This window comes from Nicotiana sylvestris, chromosome 3, assembly GCF_000393655.2.
Source record: "Nicotiana sylvestris chromosome 3, ASM39365v2, whole genome shotgun sequence".
Lineage (NCBI taxonomy): Eukaryota > Viridiplantae > Streptophyta > Magnoliopsida > Solanales > Solanaceae > Nicotiana > Nicotiana sylvestris.
Window position 1 is genome coordinate 141,574,003 of NC_091059.1, and position 24,807 is coordinate 141,598,809.

Consider the following 24,807-nt stretch of genomic DNA (forward strand, 5'->3'; position numbering starts at 1 on the left):
TTCTTATTTGTATTCGTAGCTTCTTGTTTTGGAATTTTGCAATAAGCCTTTGGTTTTCTTAATGCCATGGTTCTTTCCAAAGGTGGAATTTGTGTGAATCGGGTGGCTCTTCTCGTTTATGGATGGCATGACTACCTTCTTAAGGGTTTGAGTCCGTTTTTAATTTTCTTTTTAGTATTTAGTGGTAAGGGTGCCTCAAGCAAAGCTTCACTTGGGACTAGCACATTTGCCTTTGATCTCATGGTCAAAAACAAATTGTTGTGTTTAGGATGGTGAAAGTCGTGACCTTGAGACTCTTATGTTGATCAATAATCATCAAGTGGTTTTTCGGGACCATTATGTGCTCAAATCTTATCTAAGGTCGTTATGGGCCCCCGACTCTGTGTCTTTAGCTACCCCATAGCTTGTGTGGTGAGAAATTGCATTGCAAGTCCAAGTTCCGAGCCATTGGTCTAGAACTTGCCCTGAATATTTGTTGAGGCAAAATCCTAAGCGTAATTTGACTTGAGACATGATTATAGGCTCTCCTTGATCCTAATGATAGCTTGAACACTTCCATAGCCACCAATGATAAAATCCTTAGTCAACCCTTTTGAGCCTTAGACCTTTTTCCTTCAAGAAGCATTATACAAGCCTTTACCCGTTCTAAAAGATACCCTCTCTTGGCACTCGATCTTTCCTTAGCATATGGAAAAAGTATAAGTTTGGGGGGAGAGACGAGGATTGCAACAGAGTGGTAAAAAGGTACAAAAAATGAAGAAAAGGAAAGTCAATGAAAAAGAATGAAAAGCAAAAAGACAAAAAGAATGTTCAATGCGTAAAAGAATAAAAGGGATTCAAGAAAAGCAAAGAATGAAAGGTGTGGAAAGTTGAAAAAGGAGAAAATATTTGAAATTAACAAAAAAAGTGATAGTGTGTCTCTCTAACCCCTTAAAAAGAAGTGAAATGACTTAAAAAGTCAAGTGAATGTGTGCCAAAATGAAGCAAAGAAGTACTTAAGGGAAGATGGAACCTACTTAGACCAAACATTTCCTACCCTAAACCATAAGCCTTCACTATATCTCCACAAAAGCTCTATATGATCTTGAGTTGAATAAAGCTTACATTAGTGGCAACTCACATAAGGGGAAAGCATATGGTACTTAGAGCCGGACTTGTGACTTTTTCTTGAGAGAGATGAGTGAATTTCCATTAACCTCGTTCTGAGTGCCACTGTCTTAAAGGTGAAGTTGGCATAGGGAGAGTTGAGGATGTATGAGTTTGGGTTCCACAATGACCAAAGTAATAGAAAGAGTTTCTTTGATATGGTGAGTCAACTCTTGATGCTCTTGTGTCGCACTTAATCCATGGTGTTTAAAAGGGTAAATGTTGTTAATGATTCATTTGTATTAAGGGCAATTGTTAGTCCCAATTGATGTTAGATGAGGTCACTTTAGGACACCTAAATTTTCTTGGAATTACTCTTAAGGGCTGCATCTTATTTTATTTCCTTGAGGATAAGCAAAAGCTTAAGTTTGGGGGAGTTGATAACTAGGAATTATGACGCATTTTACACTCCTTCATTCTCATGTTTTGATTAGAAAATGTGTACAAAATAGTCCCAAAGGATCACACGTTATGCTTGATTGTAGGTTTGATCAACAAGGTGACAAGATGCCAAAGATCAGCTCAAAAAGGGGTGAAACTTGCAGAAGTACCAAGACAAGGCAAAGCTCAGTCAAACAGCGCCAGTGCGGTCCGCACTAGTGAAGTTCAGAGAGTGTGCATCTCAGACCAAAAGGCAATGCGGCCGCAAAGGATTTTCTGTGGTCCTCATTGGATTTAATGCGGCCGCACTCGATTTAGTGCGGTCTGTAGAGACAAGGTTCAGAGAATTGCCAGTTCGAAGATTGAAGCCCAATGCGGTTCGCGCTCCATTTCATGCAGACCGCATTAGAAGCCACCGCGGCTGCACTCGATTTTGTGCGGTCCGCATTGCCCAAGTTCAGAGAGCTAGATATTCAAGTCAAGAGCCTTAATGCGGCCGCACTTGATTTTGTGCGGTCCGCACTAGCCCCATAGGGGTATTTTTGTCCAGAATTGTCAGCTTAGTATAAATAGCTTCTTTCCCATTTTTAGGTCATTAGATAGTTTTTCCTCAAAGTTGCGCTCTTTTATCTGTTTTGAGTAATTTTAGTTTCATTTCAACATTGAATCTTCAAGTTTAATTTAGCAATTAATTAATATGAGTTTTTCTTCATCTATTTCTTTGTTTCTTCTCTAATTATGAGTAGCTAGACCCATAAGCTAGAGTTGTGGCTCAACCCTAATGTGGGTAATTGATGGGTCTTGTGTTTTGATGCTTGATTGTCTATGGGTATTTGATATTTGGACTAATTTCATATTTAAATTGCTGAATTAGTGGTTGCATACACTAGTTTGTGTTTAGTTGACTTTGGTTCTTCTTGAGAAAGAGAGCCTAAGTCTCTGAAATTGGTCCAACAAGGAATTGGGGCATACTGAAGAGATTGATAGCCCCAATTAAAGGGTTAAACCTAGAGATAGTAATACCCGACTTGAACCTTGATTGCTTGTGCAAATTTGCATACCCAATTGGTCTTGAAAAAGTCAATTCGGGCAAAATCACTCGAACTACCGAGAGGTAGAGTGAGTTGAATCATGCAATGGTTATATCATACTCCCCGAATGTGACAATCTAGCTTTAGACTCAAGAATCTGTCAATTGACCTCCTAGGCGAAAGTCACTACCCTAGTGCCTTTTTAATCATTTGAAAAACGTGCAATAGTTTAACCTTAGCTTATTTTAGTTTAATTGAGCATTGTAGTTTTATAAAATTAGAATCATAACCAAAACCAAAAATTTGTAAAAGTGCAATTTGGAGCAAATACACAACTCCACTTTAGATAGACACCCGACTCCAATATCTAGCTCCCTGTGAAAATCGATCCCGACCTTAATCAGGTAAAAGAAGCTTCGACCTCTCTCGCTACTCAATAGTAGTGCAGGGTTGGCCTCGATCAGACCGCGCCCTTCTCTCCACGATCGCGAAGAAGGACCTTTTGTTGTTGCCAACTTTTCAAGTCCAAATATGACCCGTTGAGCATCTGAAACATACCCGAGGTCCTCGGGACCTCAACCAAACATGCCAACACATCCCATAACATTATTCAAACTTAGTCGAACCTTCGAATCACTCAAAACAACATCAAAATACCAAATCAACCTCGGATTCAAACTTAAGAACATCTAAATTTCCAAATTCCACAAACCACGCCGAAACCTATCAAACCTCTTCTGAATGACCTAAAATTTTGCACACACTTCACAAATGATACTACGAACCTACTCCAACTTCCGGAATTCCATTCCGACCCCAGTATCAAAATTTCCACTACCGATTGAGAAAAGCCAAATTTCCAATTTTGCCAATTCAAGCCTAATTCTAACACAGGCCTCCAAATCACATTCCGGACAAGACCCCAAGTCTAAAATCACCTAACGGAGCTAAACAAATCATAAAAATCCAAATCCAAGATCAAATACTAAAAAGTCAAAACTTGGTCAAACCTTTCAAATTTAAAGCTTCCAGCTGAGAATCATTCTTCCATATCTATTCCTATTAACCTGAAAGCCAAAACCGACGATTTACATAAGTCATAATACACCATACGGGGTTAGTCATGCCCGAGAATTGGCGAGCAAAGTGCAAATGCTCAAAACGACCGGTCGGGTCGTTGCATCCTCCCCCACTTAAACATACGTTCGTCCTCGAACGTGCCCAAAGTTGTTCCAAAAGCCAACAAATCACTGTATAACCTTACCATGCACATACTTGGGGGTGATCCCATGAGACCCTATCTCATATAGGTTTGATAGCACAATGTAAATGAAATTTCACAATCCAACCTAGCCCATAAACATTAGAACCAAATTTCCACTTCCAAAATCATCCATAAGATAAGAATCCCACATCTACACATAGAATAAATCTGTACATGTTGTATTAAGCCATAACCATAATTCAAGATAGAAATCACATGATATACCACACAACTTAAACACTTATAGGGATAACTTCTAATCACAACAGCTGCCCAAACAGCCCAATTCTAGTAATAAGCCTATTATCAAACCAAAGCCTCATTCCAACACTTTCGTATACTGCCAATGATGAAAGAAACATGCAGAAATCATAATCATTCCTCCGATCAACCAATTATGGAGTCCCCTTTCTGTTGGCAAGGACCGTAGTAAATTTCTAAGCTGAAATCTGATATTACCCTTCCAACACGCTAAAACCGAATCTGCTAGTATTCAGTCTATGTTCAATGACCTCATCTCATCCAACACGACTACTCTGGTGACATGACACATCAATACAATCTAAAGCCATAATCCGTACAATCCATGTACCAAAAAGCAACAACCCAAATGTACTCAAATCATAGAAAATGACTCAAATGAGAGAGTTGTACCGCAAGCTCACCAGTATCACCACAACACAATGTTGAGAACCCATCACATATCGTAGAACCAGAACACATGAATCTAACCCGAAGGATCATACCTCCATATAACTTCGCTCTGATGCCCAACCCTACCCAAATACTAGTCCATATAAGACACCTCAAGTCACCATGCTCAAAATCGTCAACCATGCGCAATTTGATGTCCAGTACCAAAAGTAAATCACCATAACCACGGAGAAGCAAATGATATAACACCATACAAAACCCAAAATAACATAACCAATACGCCATTCACCGAGCAATACCTAATACTCTTCCCGCTCAAATTCTGCTATGAGACCCCAATAGAACCACACCATTTTGTGCATACAACCAACGGAAAGGTAACTCATTGATTGCTCCAGAACACGAATAAGCTCAATAACAATCGAATGGCACATCCCTCAACAATAACAATTTGGAGCCAACATATCTAGCTCGGTACAGAACACCTCTATATAGGCCTACCAATGAACCCCAAATCAACTCTGGTCCACAATAGATAAAGAACTCTCCGAATTTCACAATGACTGAATCCTGGCAAATACTATCATCTGACTAGCTTTGCCCACTTCTTCACAGTCCACCACCATGAATTAACCTATTTATAAGAATCCCCAATCTCCAAATCCATGAAGCACACAAATCATCTCATCTGATCTCAACTCTACCATTTGGATATCTAACACACTTCTAATACTCGATCATTCCATGAGGGATACTCCTATAATTCTTCTGTACCACTAAACAAACTTGAATATTAGCAGTTGATACAACAACATAGTGCCGCAATACCAAGGAAGTACCCTCAACTCAAACACATTGCCCTTTTCTGAAATGTTTACCCTTATCAAGCCGCACCAATTCTTAATATCATTTACCTAATCATCTGAAATTACATGTGTTGCCTAAAAATTTATGACCTTCCTTTCAGAACTGAACTGTGACCTTACACATACAAATTTCAACCCTACACAACATACTAGATATACCATGCCATCATATGAAAATTATGAGAACTTCATAATCCATTCTGAGCCACAAGCAACTACGTACTCCACTAGCCAAGAACTTTCCATTTGATCAAATCTAGAAGAAAATTGCTATGCATCACATGCTCCTCACGCCAGTAGAAAATATACATCTCTAACCGTGGTAGAAACCATCAATAACTCTCTGAATTCTATTTCCACAAAACCAAACCGTCAGGACTGAATCCTTCTAACTTAACCAAGCTACGCAAGTCACCGAAACCTAAAAGCATTGCCATGAAACACTCGTAGAAACTCATTACCTCATAAGCACCCAAAGAACTAATCATATCCCTTACCATGCAGATCCGACCTACCACTAAGTTGTCCTATATATCCAAATTCCTTCTAAATTACCTTCAAATGGATACTTCCCCTTGCCATAATACTGCAATCCTCAACCCAGACTCACCACACAAGGACCAAGCACAACTACACCGTCTAAGGCTCATAAGCTGCTAAATACTCTCTTAAATATCTCCAAAACCACCACATTCAAAATACTTACCCTGAAGAGACTTCCTGCAAATCTAAAGTCATTACCTTTACCTTCCTGATACTGATGTGTAGAATCCATAATGATATAGAAATGTCACAAGTCTTGACACCCTCCAATGTAAACCTCAGTTTCTAGCCAAATACATATCCTGAAGATCTCCAATTATTACATATAAGCATTGAATCCATTAAAACCATTCTCGGGAGTCATATGCTCTATTCAGGTTTCAATTAAACTGATCAAACGAACCGAACAACCTGTGCCCCATCAGCAAAACACCTAAAGAAGTAACCCATCCTTCTAAGCAACTGAGTGATATCCTACTTTATACCCGTTACATCCCTTACAATAACAACTAATTTATCTAGCGTTTCTCATATACCCATAATGCATAACACAACCCTTATCCAAATTTTCCTTTACTCGAGTCATCCTTCATTTCGACCCCTGTAAGCAACAACTGATTCGCCAGTGTACCTCAAACTGAAACTGATACAACATTTATCCGCACAATCAACTTATCAATAGCAGACTCCCCCACTTAGCTCAAAGACATAGGCCAAAACACCCAAAAACTTACAATGCCCCTACTCTATTAGTGTTATAATACCATAGTAAGGTTTAACTAAGTCCTTCATAAGGTCGTGCAACACAAACCATCTACTACTTCAAATCATCTATAAATCTCGCATTCACCCTTGTAACAGTCAAGACAACTCTCATATGCAATCCAAACTCAAACTGCAGCATATATAATTCATTGGTAAAAGAGGAATTTCAACAAACAACATAGGGATCACATAAACTTCAAAACACTCCGCGGGAGATAACCCACCTGCCCCGCCTCAAACTAACTTCTCTTTATACCATTCCACCTCCATAAACATCATGCAATCACCAAATCTTCCTAAGTCTGAACTCATACCACGACATAAAATCTACCTCACTTCCCAACTAAACAACATGGAAAGATCCTTCAACACACCCCTAGCTCGGGGCTATACATCAAATCAAGATGGAACTCAAGCACTAAATAGTTCTTCCTACCCTCAAGCAGACCCTTCTCGTTACATTCAAATCATATGAACACGTCTCGCAGTCATATCATGCTCATCACGTAGCCATCCAGCCATCACTTCTATTAATAGGGACACTACCAAACATATAAATCCAAAAGCATGTGCTCATACAATCAAGACCTCAGTGCTTAAGCTACAAGCAAAGCTCAGCCTCAAGTCCTCCAGACTGGCCCAACATCAACACACAGAAATCACATCTTACCCCTCATTCAGGGAATCACAAGTCGTCGATGCACAACTGATACCGAGCGCCCATGCGCGCATACGAACACATGGAAGGAATTCAAAGAATTACATTTTCAAGCTGAATCAATATCGCACGATAAGAATTCAAGAATGTGAAATTTCCTTAAGGTTCTGCAGCCTCTCGAAGATAAGTACAGACGACGTCTCCGTACCGATCCGCGAGACTCTACTAAACCTGCTCTTAACTCGTGAGACCTATGTAACTTAGGCTTTGATACCAACTTGCCACGACCCCAAAACTGAACTGGTTGCGATGGCGCCTATAGGGAAACTAGGCCAGCTGACACAAATTCAAAATCAAACCAGCATTTTTGTAAAAGACATTTTAACTATAACTTTACTAAAATCCCATAACATGAGTCTAATAACAAGTGCAGAAACAACACAAGCCCGACATCGAGTTGTCACAAGTCACAAGCAACTATAAGGTCTTTCTAAGTACAATAAAGTCTATCAAAGTATGAAAACAATACTAATATAATTCTAGGGAAGATAAGAGGGAGAAGAGCAGGGCTGCGAACGCCGTGCAACTACCTTGCTAACTCCAAGACCTGCTGAATGGGTGATCAGTGTTCACTATCAAGACCTGCAACTCCTGGATACGCACACAAGGTGCAGGGAGTAATGTGAATATGTCAACTCAGTAAGTAATAAAAGTAAATAAAAGTAGAGCAGTAAGAAATCAGAAAATTCCATGTCATAGCACTACAGCAAATACGGTATGGTTCAAAAACAGTGTAGAAGTCAATTATCTCATAAAAACTCAGTTTCAGTAAAAATACTTTGAAAATATCTATTTATAGTTTCAACAAAGAATCAAAGTAGTTCAGAGTAAAAATGATAAAAATCATAATCAACCCCTCGGGCAAAACATGTATCATAAACTGCCCCCGGGCATAATATCAGTAGAACCAGCCTCTCGGGCTACCTCACAATCACTCATAATAAGCCCCTCGGGCATGACATGTATCAGAATCAGCCCCTCTCGCATAACATGTATTAGAATCAGCCACTCTAGCAACAACATATCACTCATTCTGAGTACCCGCGCTCACTGGGGGTGTACAAACTCCGAAGGGCCTCCTACAGCCCAAGCTCTATCACAAGTCATGTCGTGGCATAATCAATCAGGCCCTCGTCCTCTTACATATCACAAAACAATACAACTTGTTGCGGCGCGCAGCCCGATCCCATGATATCCTCATAACACAAGCCTTTGGCCTCACTCAGTCAGAAACCTCTCAAGCCACTCAGGCCAACAATAAAACAGGGTGCTCAGCCCAAAAATATCATTTATAGTATCAAAACAGAGTAAATCAGGCTGAGTTATGAAATCAGTAAAACACAGCATGACTGAGTACATATATTAAATCCAAATAGTGAGGAATAGTAGTAGAAAGCCCCTAAGGGTCCAAACAGTTGGCACGAGGCCCAAATATGGCATTCAGCCCAAAGTACAGTAATACTTTCCAAAGCACAATAGTATCAAATAGTTTTCAGTCAAATATGCAACTTAATAGTCGTGCGGGACAGACCAAGTCACAATCCTCAATAGTGCACGCCCCCACACTCGTCATCTAGAATGTGTCCCATCTCAAAGTAGTGAAACGATGTGAAATCTAGGGTTTCATACCCTCAGGACAACATTTACAATCATTAATTACCTCAAATCGGACAAAACTCTAGCTCGTGATGTCCTTGCCTCTCGACTCGGCCTCTAAATGCTCTGAATCTAACCAAAATTAGTATCACATCATTATTACACGCTAAAGTAATAAAGCCCATGCTAAAATTATCAAATTAACTTAAAAATCACGAAATTGGCCAAACCCGACCCCCTGGACAACGTCTTAGAATCCGATAAAAATTACAAAATTAGAAAGTCCATTCACTCACGAGTCTATCCATATCAAATTCACCAAAATTCGACGTCAAATGGCCATCCAAATCCCTAAAATTAACTCTCCAATTCTCCTCCACTTTTTCCCCAAATTTTCACCCCAAATTCCCAATTTAGAAGTTATAAATCAAGACATAATCATGGAATTTAACCAAAATTAAGTGAAGAACACTTACCCCAATCATTTCTCTGGAAATCCCTTCAAAATCGCTTTCTACCGAGCTCCCACTTCCATTTTATGTTATGAACTTGGAACCCTCGTTAGAATCTTTTAAATCTGCCCAAATACACATCCATCGCGATCACGGAGAGGAGGAAAAAATGTCCCTGAATGACTGTGATGACCCAAAAGGTCATTACTTGTTTTAAAAACGAATTCTGCGTTCTGAGGCTTTCAAAAAACCTCTTTTAGTCTCACCTCAATTTGCGTGTACAGTTTGGGCGCGTAGCCGGAAAGCCAATATGTGAACCTGTGAAAATGATAAATTTTGACTATAAAATGAATTAAGTTAACTTCAGTCAACATTTTCGGTAAATGGACCCGGACCTGTGAATTGACGGTCTCAGAGGGTCCGTAGAAAAATATGGGACTTTGACGTATGCTCGGAATAGAATTCCGAGGTCCCAAGCTCGAGAAATAAATTTTTAAAGAAATTTATTTTCTGAAATTATTCATGAGTTTTGGAAATGAATTGTGATTAAAACTTGATGGTATCTGGTCCGTATTTTGGTTCCTTTGCCCGGTACAGGTCTTATATGTGGTTTAAGATAAGTCTGTGAAATTTGGTAAGAAACGGACTTGAAACAACGTGAATCGGATCGTTTTTGAGAAAATTGGAAATTTGAAGTTCTTAAGAAAATTTCATGATTTTGAAGCTAAATTCATAGTTGTTGATATTATTTTAGTAATTTGAATGCACAAGCGAGTCTGTATGATGTTTTTAGGTTGGTGTGCATGTTTGGTTTGGAACCCCGAGGGCTCGGGTGAGTGTTGGATAGGCCACGGGGTGAATTTTTGGACTTATGGAATTGCAGGTTTCAGTTATTTCTGTGCAGGCCTGCAGGCTTCGCATTTGCGAAGCCTAGCTCGCAAATGCGATATCGCAAATATGAGGGCTTGGTCGTAATTGTGAAAGCAGCCCAGGCCAACTTGTCTTTGCAATTGTGAGGATTTTGATCGCAAATGCGATCCCCCAGCTTGAGGCCAGTCGTCGCAAATGTGACGTATGGATAACAATTCCCAGCTCGCAAATGTGAACCTAGCAAGGTCGGGGTCGAAATTGAGAACCCTATTCGCAATTCCCATATCTGCAATCTGCAATTTTATACTTAGCCGAAAATCAACCATTTTTCACATCTTTTCAAAACATAAACTCCCTAGGGCGATTTTTCAAGAACAACGCTTCTTCCAAATCGATTGTAAGCTAATTTTAACTCGTTTCCTTCAATCATTAACATCTTTTAATATGATTTCAACTCAAAATCAACGGTTTTCATGGGGGAATTGGGTGTTTGGGGTAGAACTTAGATTTTTCAAAAATAGGAAATTTGGACCTCGATTTGAGGTCTGGTTTCAAAACTAATTATATATTTGGGTTCATGGGGGAATGTGTAATCGGGTTTGGTTCGAACCTCGGGTTTTGACCATGTGGGCCCGAGGGCGATTTTTGACTTTTTGTGTAAAACTTTGGAAAACTCATTTTCATGCATTGGGGTTGATTCATTTAGCATTTATTGATGTAATTAAGTAACTTGTGGCTAGATACGAGAGAATTGGTGGTGGAATCAAGGGGTAAAGCCATAATTGAGACGTGAATTGTGTTCGTGGCCTCGAGATAAGTGTTTGGTCTAACTTTAGCTTGAGGGATTAGAAGTTGTGTCCTATTTTCTACTTGTTTCTTGTTGAGTACGATGTATAGTCATGGTGACGAGTATCTATACGTTGGTGTCGAGCATGACCGTGAGTCTTAAATTGAACTTGTTGTGTTCTTAACAATTACTACGAATGCCTAAGTCGTTGATTCTCTGTGTTGAGCAAGGTTTTTGATTATTCTCGTGGAAATTACTTATGACTGAGTATTTGTGTAAGTTGAGATAGTTAGATGTTGGAATAAGTCTGGTTATAGCTGTTTCTCCCTTTCCGGGACGTATTTATTTATACTGTTAATTCCCTTGTCAGGGCAGTGTAGTTCTTTATTAATCCCTTGTCGGGACTCTTCTTTGATTGTTGTTGATTGTATATTTGGATCGGGTTGCACGTCGCAACAATATTATATGTTGATCGGGTTGTGCGTCACAACAATGATATATTTGGATCGGGTTGCACGCGCGCAACAATATTAAATGTAGATCGGGTTGCGCGCCGCAACAATGATATAATTGGATCGTGTTTAACATCGCAACAATAATATAACTGGATCGGGTTGCACACCGCAACAATGTTGTTATAAGTTGGGATCGGATTGCGCGCCGCAACAATTGATGATACAAAGTGTTTTGTAGATTGGATACATGTTCCTTATTGTTTTGTTGTGAATTCCAAGTTGTCATTATGCCTTTACTCTTGATTTACTGTTGATATTGATATACCCCCACAACATGTACCCACTCCCGTCTTTACTTGTTTATTCATGTTTTATTTTTCGCTATATATTATATAACTGCACAGGTTTATTTGGTAGTTTAGTCCTAGCCTCGTCACTACTTAGCCGAGGTTAGTCTAGGCACTTACTAGCACATTGGGTCGGTTGTGCTATGCTACACTCTGCACTATGTGCAGATCCCGGAGCAGCTCTTGCACCATAGCATTTGGGTGGCTGCTTTAAGTCCAGCTAGAAATCCCGAGGTAGACCTACAGGCGTCCACAGGCCCGGTGTTCTTGTTTATCTTATTATGTATTCTGTTTTCAGTTGTTTCCGAGACAGAATGTACTTTCTTTTTAGACATTTGCTTGTAGTATTCATAGACAGTCTGTGATATTGTGACACCGAATTCCGGGTAGAGACGTATGTTGGCATCGTTGTACTGGCTTTAGTTATTTTATCAGATTAAGTCTTCCGTTTGATTTTTATTTATCATTAATATTTCAATGTTGATTACTTGTTAATTCAAATTGTTAAAAAGGGCTAATAATGAAAGAGTTAGTGATTCTTTATTTTGTGGCTTACCTAGCTTCTACGAGTAGGCGTCATCACGACTCCCGAGGGTGGAAAATCCAAGTCGTGACAATGACCCTACGTGATCGCATAATACACTTCGTGATCGCTTTAAGGCACTACTGACTGAACCACGTGTTAGCGAAACTGACCTCACGAACGCGAAGAGATAACCATGTCGTCTCAGCTCAGACCCAACATTACGCGAACGCATGCTCACCAATGCGAACGCTATGCCCCATCTGCCACACCCTATGCGAACACAGACCCATGTTCGCGAACGCGAAGAAGAAACAAGCAGCCTCAGACCTTTCCCTTATGCGACCGCGTCCTTCTCTCTGCGATCGCGAAGAAGGAACTTCTGCAACAAAAATACCAGCAAAACTGCCAACTTTTCAAGTTCAAATATGACTCGTTGAGCATATGAAACACACCCGAGGCCCACGGGTCCTCAACCAAATATGCCAACATATCTCATAACATCATTCGAACTTCTTTGAATCACTCAAAACAACATCAAAACACCAAATCAACCTCGGATTCAAGCTTAAGAACATCTAAATTTCCAAATTCCACAAACAACGCTAAAACCTATCAAGCCTCGTCCGAATGACCTGAAGTTTGCCCACACTTCACAAATCACACTAAAAACCTACTCCAACTTCCGGAATTCTATTTTGACCCCGATATCAAATTTTCCACTGTCGATTAAGAAATGCCAAATTTCCAATTTTGCCAATTCAAGCTTAATTCTAACGTAGACCTCTAAATCACATTCTCGACGCGCCCCCAAGTCCAAAATCACCTAACGGAGCTAACCAAATCATAGAAATCCAAATCCAAGATCGAATACTAAAAAGTCAAAACTTGGTCAAACCTTTCAAATTTGAAGCTTCAAGTTGAGAATCATTCTTTCATATCTATTCCGATTAACCTGAAAGCCAAAATCGATGATTTACATAAGTCATAGTACACCATACGGGGCTAGTCATGCTCGAACACTGGCGAGCGAAGTGCCAATGCTCAAAACGACCAGTCGGGTCGTTACACTCTAACGTTGGCTTGCCTAGCGAGTGAAATGTTAGGCGTCATCACGGCCCCGAAGGTGGGAATTCTGGGTCATGACAGCATGGCAGCGGATGAAACAATCATCATCATCATGGTGAAAATAAACAGGAGAACAATAAGGGTTCTCAAATTAATCTTTCAAAAGGTAAAAGTAATATGTTCCACCGATGTGGTATGAAAGCTCATTGGGCACGTATTTGTCGTACGCCAGATTATTTTGTCAAACTTTATCAAGCCTCCCTCAAAAATAAAGAAAACAATATTGAGGCACACTTGACTATTTAAATTAATGATGATGAATCAGGTCCCTCGAACAAACATAATTCTGAGGCACATCTTGCATATAAAGATGATAATTTTGGAGGCCTAGCAAATTTTACTCATTTAGAGGTTGAAGACTTCATTAAGGATATTGACTGAAGAGCTAATCATCTTACAAGGGAATAAAGCTATAATAAAAGTTATTATTTTATTTTATATTTGCAACTAGTTTATTTTTCTTGAATGTATTTTCCTAATGCATCAGATGTTGCTAATTTTTACATTCCTAATGTATTTCTTAATGTTCTTTTTCTGTTAGTCTTTCATATTTTTTATGATTTACTTTTTACTTTTTTGATGAAGAATATGAAAATTCTCTAGTATTCCATTGGACTCGTGATTAATAAAGATGATATGTGTCTTTTGGATAGTGCTACAACACACACTATTTTAGGAGATAAGAGATATTTCTCTTATTTAGTAATGAAAGAAGCCAATGTCAATACAATATCTAGTAGTACAAGATTAATTGAATGTTCTGGAAGAGCTACTTATTATTACCAGGAGGAACAAATTTGGCTAATGATCAAGCACTATATTATAGTAAATCTCAAAGAAACTTATTAAGTTTCAAAGATATTCATCAAAATAGCTACCATATTGAGACTACAAATGATGAAAAGATTGAATATATTTATATTACTACTGTTGATACCCAATTTTTTCTGTATATTTTTATATGCAAAATACTTTCAAAATAGCATATGTATGCATATATAAGTATTTTACAAATATTTTTAATATTATTTCCTTAATTTTAAAGGCTTTTAAAATTAATTTTATTGCCTTATTTTATCAAGAAAAGTCCAATAAGTGTCCAAAATTATTATTTTTCATGATTCACTTATTAAATTCTAATATTTATGCTAAACTACAGCCCAGATAATTTTTGCCTGTTTTTACAAATTTATTTAGTATTTTTAAAGCTCAATTGCATGTAATTGCAATATTAGCCTCATTTATGATTTGATTGCAGTTATATTTATAAAATTAAGTCCAGTATTTTTAAATTGATAATTATATGCTATAAATCATTTTAATACTTTCAATTTATTTTCAGATTTTAATTTCCTATTTTTTATAAAATAAATGGGGAAAAGTGGCTATTTAAAATCTAGTCAGATTTCATTTCAATTTCAGCCTAATTTGCACCCCTAATCCAACTCAATTTCAATTTCAAATCACCTAACCCAATTTCTAAAATTACCCGACCCACAATCCGTTTAAATGACCCGCCCGACACCTCGTTTAATCCAGGCCGTTGATCAAAATGATCAACGGTCACATTTCAACCTTACCATTTTTAATTACCCATTACTCCCCTAAACCTAAATCATTTTCCACCTACCAGCCGCCTCTGAACCCCCCCTCCCCCATTCTCTCAAACTCGCTCGAAGCTTCTCAAACCCTAGCCGCCTCCCACCACATCCACCCTAAAGCCACCGGAATCCATGGCTTCCAAGGCCATCGGAATCCTACACCGGCATCCTACGGCTCCTACACGCCTGGTTTTTGAAGATTCAAGGCCTGACCACAACGAACTTTGGTCCAGGCTTCGTTTGATTCAAGTTCTATGGCCATCTCTGGCTTTGCTCCGGCGTACTATGGTTGTTCGAGCCTGACCTCGACCTCTCCTGCTTAGATCGGTGACTTTTTCAAGCCTTTCTCACTACTGGGGTTCTTCTGAAACACTAACCCTTCGAGGTTTTCCGATTCCATTAGATCAGTTGTGTATCTATGCTTTCCCTAAGCTTTTAAACGATTTTTTGGCTTCTTTCAAAAAACTACTTTCAAAACCATTTCTTTTCTGATCTAGGGTTTCTGAAAAGTATTTAAATGTTTCTGACTTTCTTTTCTTTTTGTATATTTGCCTCTACTGTGTTCTTGTATTTTCTTCTACCGTGTTCTTGTATGCTTATTCTACGGTGTTCTTCTATACTGTGTTCTTCTATTTTCCTATACTGTGTTCTTGTGTGTTTCTCCTACCGTATCGTCCTTTACTATGTTCTTAAGTGTTTCTTATTAAGTTCCTTCTACTGAGCTCTATTTAAGTTTCTTCTAAAACTTCTTAGCATGTTTCTTCTACTGTTCTTATCAATTTTTTCCATTATGTTTCGTATTAGCTTCTCCCACTCTATTTTCTTAGAGCTCTTCTGTTGTGTTCTACATGTTACTTTTCTATCATGTTTTCTCATGAGTTTTGTTGTTGAAAGGAATATGTTAGAAGTTTCAGTTCTTTTCTAGGACCTCTGAACCTGTTTCGAATTTTATTACTTGCCCTCTCATCTCTGCACTCGATTAATGGCGGAAACCCTAGAATTTTGGGGTTCTTCCAGGTTTGGCTATGTGATTTTCTCGAACTAAGGTTTTATTTCAAAACCCCCAACTCTTTCAAGCTAATTTCAAGTGTCTGAACTGAGCTTGGTTATCCTTGTTTTCACACAATTCTAAACTCATTTTACTGGATCTTTTGCATGCTATCAGAATGCTACTTCTCTTCTGCATTACTGACTTATGTGACGAACCACTACCTACTAATTTTTCAATGGCACAACATCTTCTTTCAACTCAACATGTTTGTATGCTCTTTATATGTGATGAACCTCCCTCTAAAGGGTTTTTCAAATTTATGATTAGTTCAGACTTCCTTTTGAATAGGACTAATTGATTTTCCTTCCTTGTTTGCTGATTTTCCTCATGACTCGACTTATTTGAAAACCCTTCTCAGCTTTTATGACTTGGTTCATTCATGGATCAGTAATTACAAGATCCCTCACCATTGATTTACTGGCTACTAATTGATTTTCCTACCATATTTGTACAATCGTGTACTTCAAAATCCTATCCTTAAATAACCTTTTATGTATTTGCCCCTAATTGCATGTTTTGCACAAAGTGCTTATTCAATTTCTTTCCTTAAATCGTTTTTACCCGTTTGAATCTGAATTCCCTAATTAAGGAAAGTCTTGTGTAATTGATTCTTAATTGACAATCAGTTCCTTAACTGTTTTCTTACCTTATTTCTGCCTGATTTTCACATTATAAATGCACAACTCTTTCACAAACTCATCATCAATTCACAGTCTTTCTGAACACACACTTATACACAATATTATCTTCTCTTCTTGTCTACACTGTGGCCTATCTACAAGACCTACTACTTTCCTCAATTTGTCTCTTTAGAGCTGGTATGTCCGGATTTAATTTTTAGTACCACAACAATGTGTATTTACTACTTTGTGTCCATGTCTACTTGTTGTTCATGTATATCTCAACACTTAAAGTGGCATGCTGATTTTCTTCTGTTTGTTTTGTTATGAATCTCATTCCCCTATACTCCTATGTGTACTGATTTAAGTTGTTTCCCTTTTCCCTTTCCCCTTTCAGCATTCTATTTCTGCACTTGCACTCTCTCTTAGTCTCTAAGTTCTGCCCCCCTCTTGTGAGCCTTACCTTGGAACCTTGAGTTCCCTCTGAACTTGGACACCTGAGGGCTGGCCCTTTCACACTACACTATGTCTTAATTTGGTGATACATTTGGGTGTAAGCACTGCCCGGAGTTCCTATGAGACTCTTAGGGAACTTTGACACATCCAAATGGGAGAAAGGCTTTGGAACATGATCTCTTGGAGTTGGTTTACTTCATATTTCAGACAGGAAGTCTGAATCAGGCTCTCCTTGGTTGTACTTTTTAATTTCTGATGTATTTTCTTTACTTTACATTATTCCGGGTCATAATAATTTTGTAATAAACTCTGGGGGATGGCTAGTGAAAAAAGGAGGGATAACTATGTATGCAAAGGGGTAGACATCCTGCTTATAGGTTTCTAAATTTTTGCATTCTCTCATATAGACATCCTGCCTATAGGTTTCTAAATTTCTGCATTCTCTCATATAGACATCCTGCCTATAGGTTTCTAAATTTTTGCATTCTCTCATATAGGTATCCTGCCTATAGGATTCTAAATTTCTGCACTCTCTCGTATAAGTATCTTGCCTATAGGTTTCTAAATTTTTGCATTCTCTCATCTAGATACCATGTCCACAATTACCCAAAATCTGAATTCTGCATATGCATATAGAAAATATGCCTATAAGTCTTTCTGAATCTTGCATATCCATTCTTCATTAAGCAATCATGTTCACAGGTCTTAAATAACCAACTGCAATTAGATATCATGTTCATAGGCTTTAAACGAAATTCAGCATCTAGATGCCATGCCTATAGGATTTCTGCATTTTTTTACTATGTTTATAAAAGTGTCCAAAATCGACAACACATAGAAAGCATGCCTATAGGAGCTTTAAACGAATCTGAACCGCCTCACTCGCTTATAAGTCTAAAACCAGTAACAGTGACGCATGCCCTTTTGCTAAATCTCGCCTACCTTTAATAACAGACGATTCTTTCTTAAATCAGTATGTATTCATGTTTACTTCATTGTTTCTAGAATCAGTAGATATCATGTATATAGGGTCTTCGTCTAACACTTAGGCAAGCCATAGAGTGAAAGTTTATAAGCTGAATCAGATTTTATATGCTACAACCAGCAGGCAGGCCTGATTCGGGCTTCTTATCTGAACTATGTAATAAATTAGTCTCCCTCAACCCTTTTAAGTTTTTATCAGACCCTAAACAATACATGCGAATCATGCTACATTATATTCTTTCTTTGGTTTAAAGGAGGTCTGTTTGAGCCCTTTTATTTGTTTATATGCTTCCCCAAACTTGCTATATGTGTTTTGTTTGTCGCCTTAGTATTTTACCTTTTGAAACTACAAATAAGCCCAATACCTCCTCCCTTTATGATTAGTAGTCCCAAGTGCCTCCGGGGCTGATAGGATTGGGGCGGGTAATAGCATGCAATAAGTAAACGAGACCATTCTGTGCTTTAATACCTTAACAGGGTGGGAAATGGTAGATATGGATATGATGACCATGCGATAACATCACGTGTAGCCCCTCACTGAGGAGTGATTACCGGATGTTGTGTGGGGTGATCCATATTATCAATAAAGCTAGGACCCCTCCCCCCTTCCCTTTGTTTTCTTTGTTTCTTTTAAATCTTTTAAACCATTACTTTTAAGGAAATCAACACTTTTTAGTTCCTTTTTCTTATTTTTGTTTATTTGTAACCATTACGTGAAAATCCCCTCTTATTTGAAGCCTTTATTTGCCTATGTGTTATTTGTACTTAAGTTACAACAATAGTTTGGCCAAGAACCACACTAGTGGATCCTGAGGGGTGCCTAACATCTTCTTCTTGGGATAATTTCAAGCCCTTACCCAATCTCTGGTTACTCAAAACAAACCCCTCCTAGTGTCCTAATACACTTTAATCATTAGGTGGTGACTCTTCAATTCAAAACCCAATTCCCGAAAGGGAACGAGTTGTCCTCCCAAATGTCATAAACCCGATTTCGCGAGAAAAAGGGGGCGAAACAGCATGGTGACTCTGCTGGGGATTTTCTTTTAGGCTTTTACCATTTCAAGCTATTACTGTGACTTTACATTTCTTATGTGCCTTTATTTGTTTAATATCTTTAAGCATTTAATTCCCTCTCCTACTGTAAAAACTGACTTATCTCTTGTTTCTTTCCTTTATTTCTTTACTGCTTTCCTTTACTGCACTCCTTTATTACTATTTTATATTATTGTAATTATTACTTTATGAACGTGCAAATATGTGACAACGTGTTTTAATTATTGCATAAGCATGTTTTCAACATCATATTCCACTCGTGCCGAACATATCACCATAGCAACGCTTATAATGAGTGGTTGCGCTCTTCCAATATTATCACCCTCTAAATTCAAAAAAGGCATATTTGCGGTAAAACCAGTCAGTCAACGGTGCAGTCGACGGTTCCGTGCCTTTCCCCTTGAGTTCTCCGCTTAAGGGTACCAGTCTAAAACCTCATAGAAACCTTACTCTGTTTAATTGTGCATGCATCATGGTCAAACCCAGCTGGGTCAGTTATGTTATCTGCATAATGACTCTTTAAGATAGCCTTGTCCAAAGTCCACTAGGTTTTCCCAAAACCCAAACGGACACTACCACGTTCTGTACATTTATTTGGAGAACTAAATGTCTTATGCCAATTATTGGTATTTAATAGTCGAGTCTGGTGGGGGTAAGGACCTAACCCTTTTGTCTTGTAGAAACATGAGGCACGAAGTCCCCAGATTCGGCATGGTCACTAACATCTACCCAAGGTTGCTAAGCTGGTGGGAGGATCTTCATTCCAGTGATCAGACTCTTGTTCGGAAATACCTAGGAAATCTACCTTTCCTCCTAGAGGTCCAACCCAACAACAAAATCATAGAAGCTGATACTCTGTTCTGGGATTGTGATAGGTCCATGTTTCATTTCGGGCAGATTGAGATGACACCCCTGCTAGAGGAAATAGAAGGATTGGCTGGTATACCATGGGAGACTACGGGTTTGTTAATGCTGGAAAATTGCAAGGGTAGAGGTTTTCTCAAAATGATGGGCCTAAAGAAGAATCCAGACTTGACATGTTTGAAAGAGTCCTACATTCCCTTTGATTATTTGTACGAGAGGTACGGTAACAGCAAATCTTATCGTACTTATCCGGATGAGTTTGCCCTTACATCATTAGGGTATATTCACCGAAGGGTCTTTGTCTTCATGTTCTGCTTCTTGGGGATGATAGTGTTTCCAATGAAGAAAGCAAGGATCCACACCAGGCTAGCCATGGTCACCAAAACTTTGATGGAGGGAATTGGTGGACAACCATTTAGCATAGTGCCCATGATCATCGCAGAGATATACCGAGCCTTGGAGAAGTGTCAACAAGGAGCCCAACATTTTGAGGGTTGCAATTTGCTACTCCAGCTTTGGCTCATGGAGCACCTCAAAAGAGGTGAATACCGACAAGAGATTCAGCGAAGGGATTGGGATGACCACATAGCCTTCCATCATCCAAGACGAATGAACTACATGCCCAACATATTCGCTCAACCAAAATATGCCAAAAGGTGGTTAGAGCTGTTTGAAAATCTAACTGAGGATCAAGTACAATGGATGTTCGAGTGGTTCCCTACTGAGGAATTCATCGCCTGATCCAGGGATGCACCGTTTCTGATACTGATAAGTTTGAGAGGAACCTACCCTTACGTCCCTCTCCGAGTTATGAGACAGGCTAGTAGGAAGCAGGTTATACCAAGGGTCGACAAGATGAGTCACTTCCGGGCTGAATTTCAGGATGATGATAGCCCTTACAAGTGCCAGGATCAGCATATGTGGCACTGCAAAATTGTCATGGGAAGGGATACCATCGAGCCAGACAGATACCTTGCTGGTTATATTCCATACTATTCAGGCTGGCTGGAGGATAATCATAATGGTCTAGGGCAACCCGGGTGTGTTCGAGGTCACAGAATCATAGATGAAAAGGCCGAGGCACAGGTCAAATACAATCAACTGCGCAAGAGGATTCGGGAATGTGAAAGCGAGCATCATGAGATTCAAGAAGCCTACCAAAAACTGATTGAAGACTGGAAAAACATGGTTGTCAGTGCCAACAAGCGACTAGGATACTTGGAACGAGGTTTAGTGGAGTTGGAAAGGAAGTTTCTCAAGAGGATCGAGGACTGCCAGAATGCTGAAGGAAACGAGGGTGGACACCTGGCCAGAGCCTACCTGCTGCTGGGACTTCGCAAGCTGGTGAAGTTGTTCGATGGAGCCAAAGATGTTGAGTTTGGGGAAGGCCCTTCTGGGACCAAATAGATAGGAATCTTTTTTTTTTTTGCTTTAGGAAATGTAATAAGGCCAATGGCCACTAGTGACATTTTATTCCTTGTTATTTAGTGTCGTTTTGGGATTCGTCTACTTTTATCAATAAAATGAGGCATTTAGCATTCTAAGTTCTCCAAATCAATTTGTCACTAGGCCTACCTCGGGCACAATGAGGCTCCCAAATTAGGACACGATTTACATTCTTGCACTATGTGTTTAAATATCACACCATTTTTTTCCTTATAAAACTCGCACTAACTTGTCACCTTTTTCTGTTTTTACTTTTGTTTTATTTATTCTCCTCCCCAAAGGTTAGTTCGTGCACTCTGGCATCGTCATCATATTTCACAAGATCAAAGGGCCCTCCACCTACTCCTCCTTCTAGTCCTATCAGAAGCAGGAACAAAGGAAGGATGGAAGATTTGAAAAACACCAGAAAGGAAAACTCAACTGAACGGGTAGAGGTCACTCATGGTGCTAAGGTCTCCAAAGAAAGTGCGTCCCAACTCGAGCAGAAACTGTTGAAATCTCAAAAGGAACTTGATCAGGTTTGGAATCTAGCAAACTTGTCATTTTCCCTCACCACTCTAGATATCAATTTTCCAAACTCTTAGAACCCCACGCCTCCACAAAACATCCCAAAACCACAAAACCACCCCGCTCCTCACCACCACTGCAATACTTGCCACACATCCAACAATACTCCACTACTCTGAACCTTTGAATTTCACAAATGACCATTTCCACGCCCACCATAACACCCCCATATATGTGGAGACCGTGCCACACTCTACCCAACCCATCTCAAGCACACCCGAGTCTGATGATAAAGACTTACTCATCAGGAACCTGGCTGAAGAACTCAAGAAATTGACTAACCAAATTCAGGGCGTCCAAGGAAGTAAGGGGATCGAAGGGTTGAACTACAAAGATCTTTGCATACAACCCGACGTCGAACTGCCCGAGGGGTACAAACCTCCTAAGTTCGAGATGTTTGATGGTATAGATGATTCGAGAGTCCACTTGATAACATACTGCGACAAGCTGGTCGGAGTAGGGAAGGACGAAAGGATTCGCATGAAGCTTTTCATGAGGAGTCTGAAAGGAGATGCTTTGTCTTGGTACATTAGCCAAGACCCGAAGAAATGGTCGAACTGGGTGAGTATGGTGTTTGACTTTATGGACAGGTTTAGGTTCAACACAGAAAATGCGCCAGATGTGTTCTACACCCAGAATTTAAAGAAGAAGCCCACGGAAACATTCCGCGAGTATGCTACTCGTTGGAGATCAGAAGCCGCTAAGGTCAGACTGGATTTAGAAGAAGAACAAATGAATAAGTTTTTCGTCCGGGCTCAAGACCCACAATACTATGAAAGGCTGATGTTGATTGAGAGCCAGAAATTTTCCGACATCATCAAGCCAGGGGAAAGGATCGAGGAAGGCATCAAAAGTGGTATGGTTACAAACTTTGAAGCCTTGCAAGCTACCAATAAGTCTTTACAGCCTGGTTGTACGTCCAAGAAAAGGGACGTATGTGCCATAATGATTGCACAAATAACCAAATACCAAGCCTATCTGATACCTCCACTCACATACCAGCCTACCCCGAATTACCAAGCACCCTCACCCTCTTACCAAACTCCACCACCTACTTACCAATCACCCCTACCTCCCATATATCAACCTACTTTACCCAAATACTCCCAACCTACACATGTCTATCAAGCCTACAATATTCAACCATCCTACTATCAATCACCTCCCTCATGCCAAAACTTTCCTAGACCTCGACCAAATTTTGACCGCAGACACCCCAAACAGTATACCGCCATTGCTGAGCCAATTGACCAGCTGTAAGAAAAGGCTCAAAGCTACTGGTTATGTCACCCCTATCCCAGCTATAACCCCTGAAAACCCTTCTCAATAGGTCGATCCAAATAAATCTTGTACATATCATTCCGGCATGAAAGGGCATACCATTGATGAATGCCGCTCTCTGAAAGACAAGATCCAGACTTTGATTGATAACAAGATCATTGTGTCAAAGGAGTCTACTTCGAATGTCGCAACAACCCTCTTTCGGACCATAAAGGTAGAAGTGTTCACATGATTGAAAAAGAGGATGATTGGGACCCCAAGAGATCAATCGGTTTGATCATAGAAGGCGATAAACCAAAGAAGCCAATAGTCACCCTCAATCCAATCGTAGTCCAGATTTATCTTTCTGGGGATGCCGAGGTAAACATGTCCATACCACTTGCGTTTGAAGCACCATCATCGACAAATATGCCAGCACCGATTGAGGTCGAGTTTGGGTCTCCAGCAAATGCACCTGTACCATTTGAAGTTGTTGTGTTACCTTCCAAAGTACATGCTCCTTCGGAGTAAAGGTGCCCGTGACGATTCCGGTAGCAATGTCGGCTGTAACACCATTCCATACAAATGTCATACCTTGGTATTACACAGCTGAGGCGAGAAGGAAAGGGAAAGCCAAGTTCGGGGAAACGATTGTGGCATAGGGTATGACAAGAACTGGAAGGGTTTATACTCTGGAGCATTTAGCTGAGTCGATTAAGCAGGCCTCTGGTCGGCCGACCATCACTGAAACTGGGCCCGATGATATTTGGAGAAAGATACAAGCCAAGAAATACTCAGTCATTGATCAGCTGAACAAAACATCGGCACAAATTTCTATCCTAGCTTTGCTGCAAAGTTCCGATGCACATAAGAATGCCTTGTTGAAGGTGCTGAGTGAGGCATATATACCAAGCAACATCATCGGAGGAGAAATGACAAACATGGTAGGGCAAGTATTGGAAAGTCATAAGATCACTTTTTATGAAGATGAGCTGCCACCAGAAGGATTGAGTCATAACAAAGCGTTGCACATCACTGTGCAATGCAAAGATTATTTTATCACTGGGATCCTGATTAATGGAGGGTCTGGCCTCAATATTTATCCGTTGGTAACACTTAGAACATTGGGGAAGGGTCTGCATGAGATTAAGGACGGGGCCATCAACGTCAAAGCTTTCGACGTCTCCCAAAGGTCCACTATTGGAGAAATTAGTTTGTGCTTGCAAATGGGGCCTACTTGGTTCGATATCAATTTACAAGTAATAGATGTGTTGGCATCTTACAACTTGTTGTTGGGATAGCCGTGGATTCATGCCGCTGGGGTTGTAGCATCAACCCTATATCAGGAGGTGAAGTTTGAGTGGAATCACCAAGAGGTG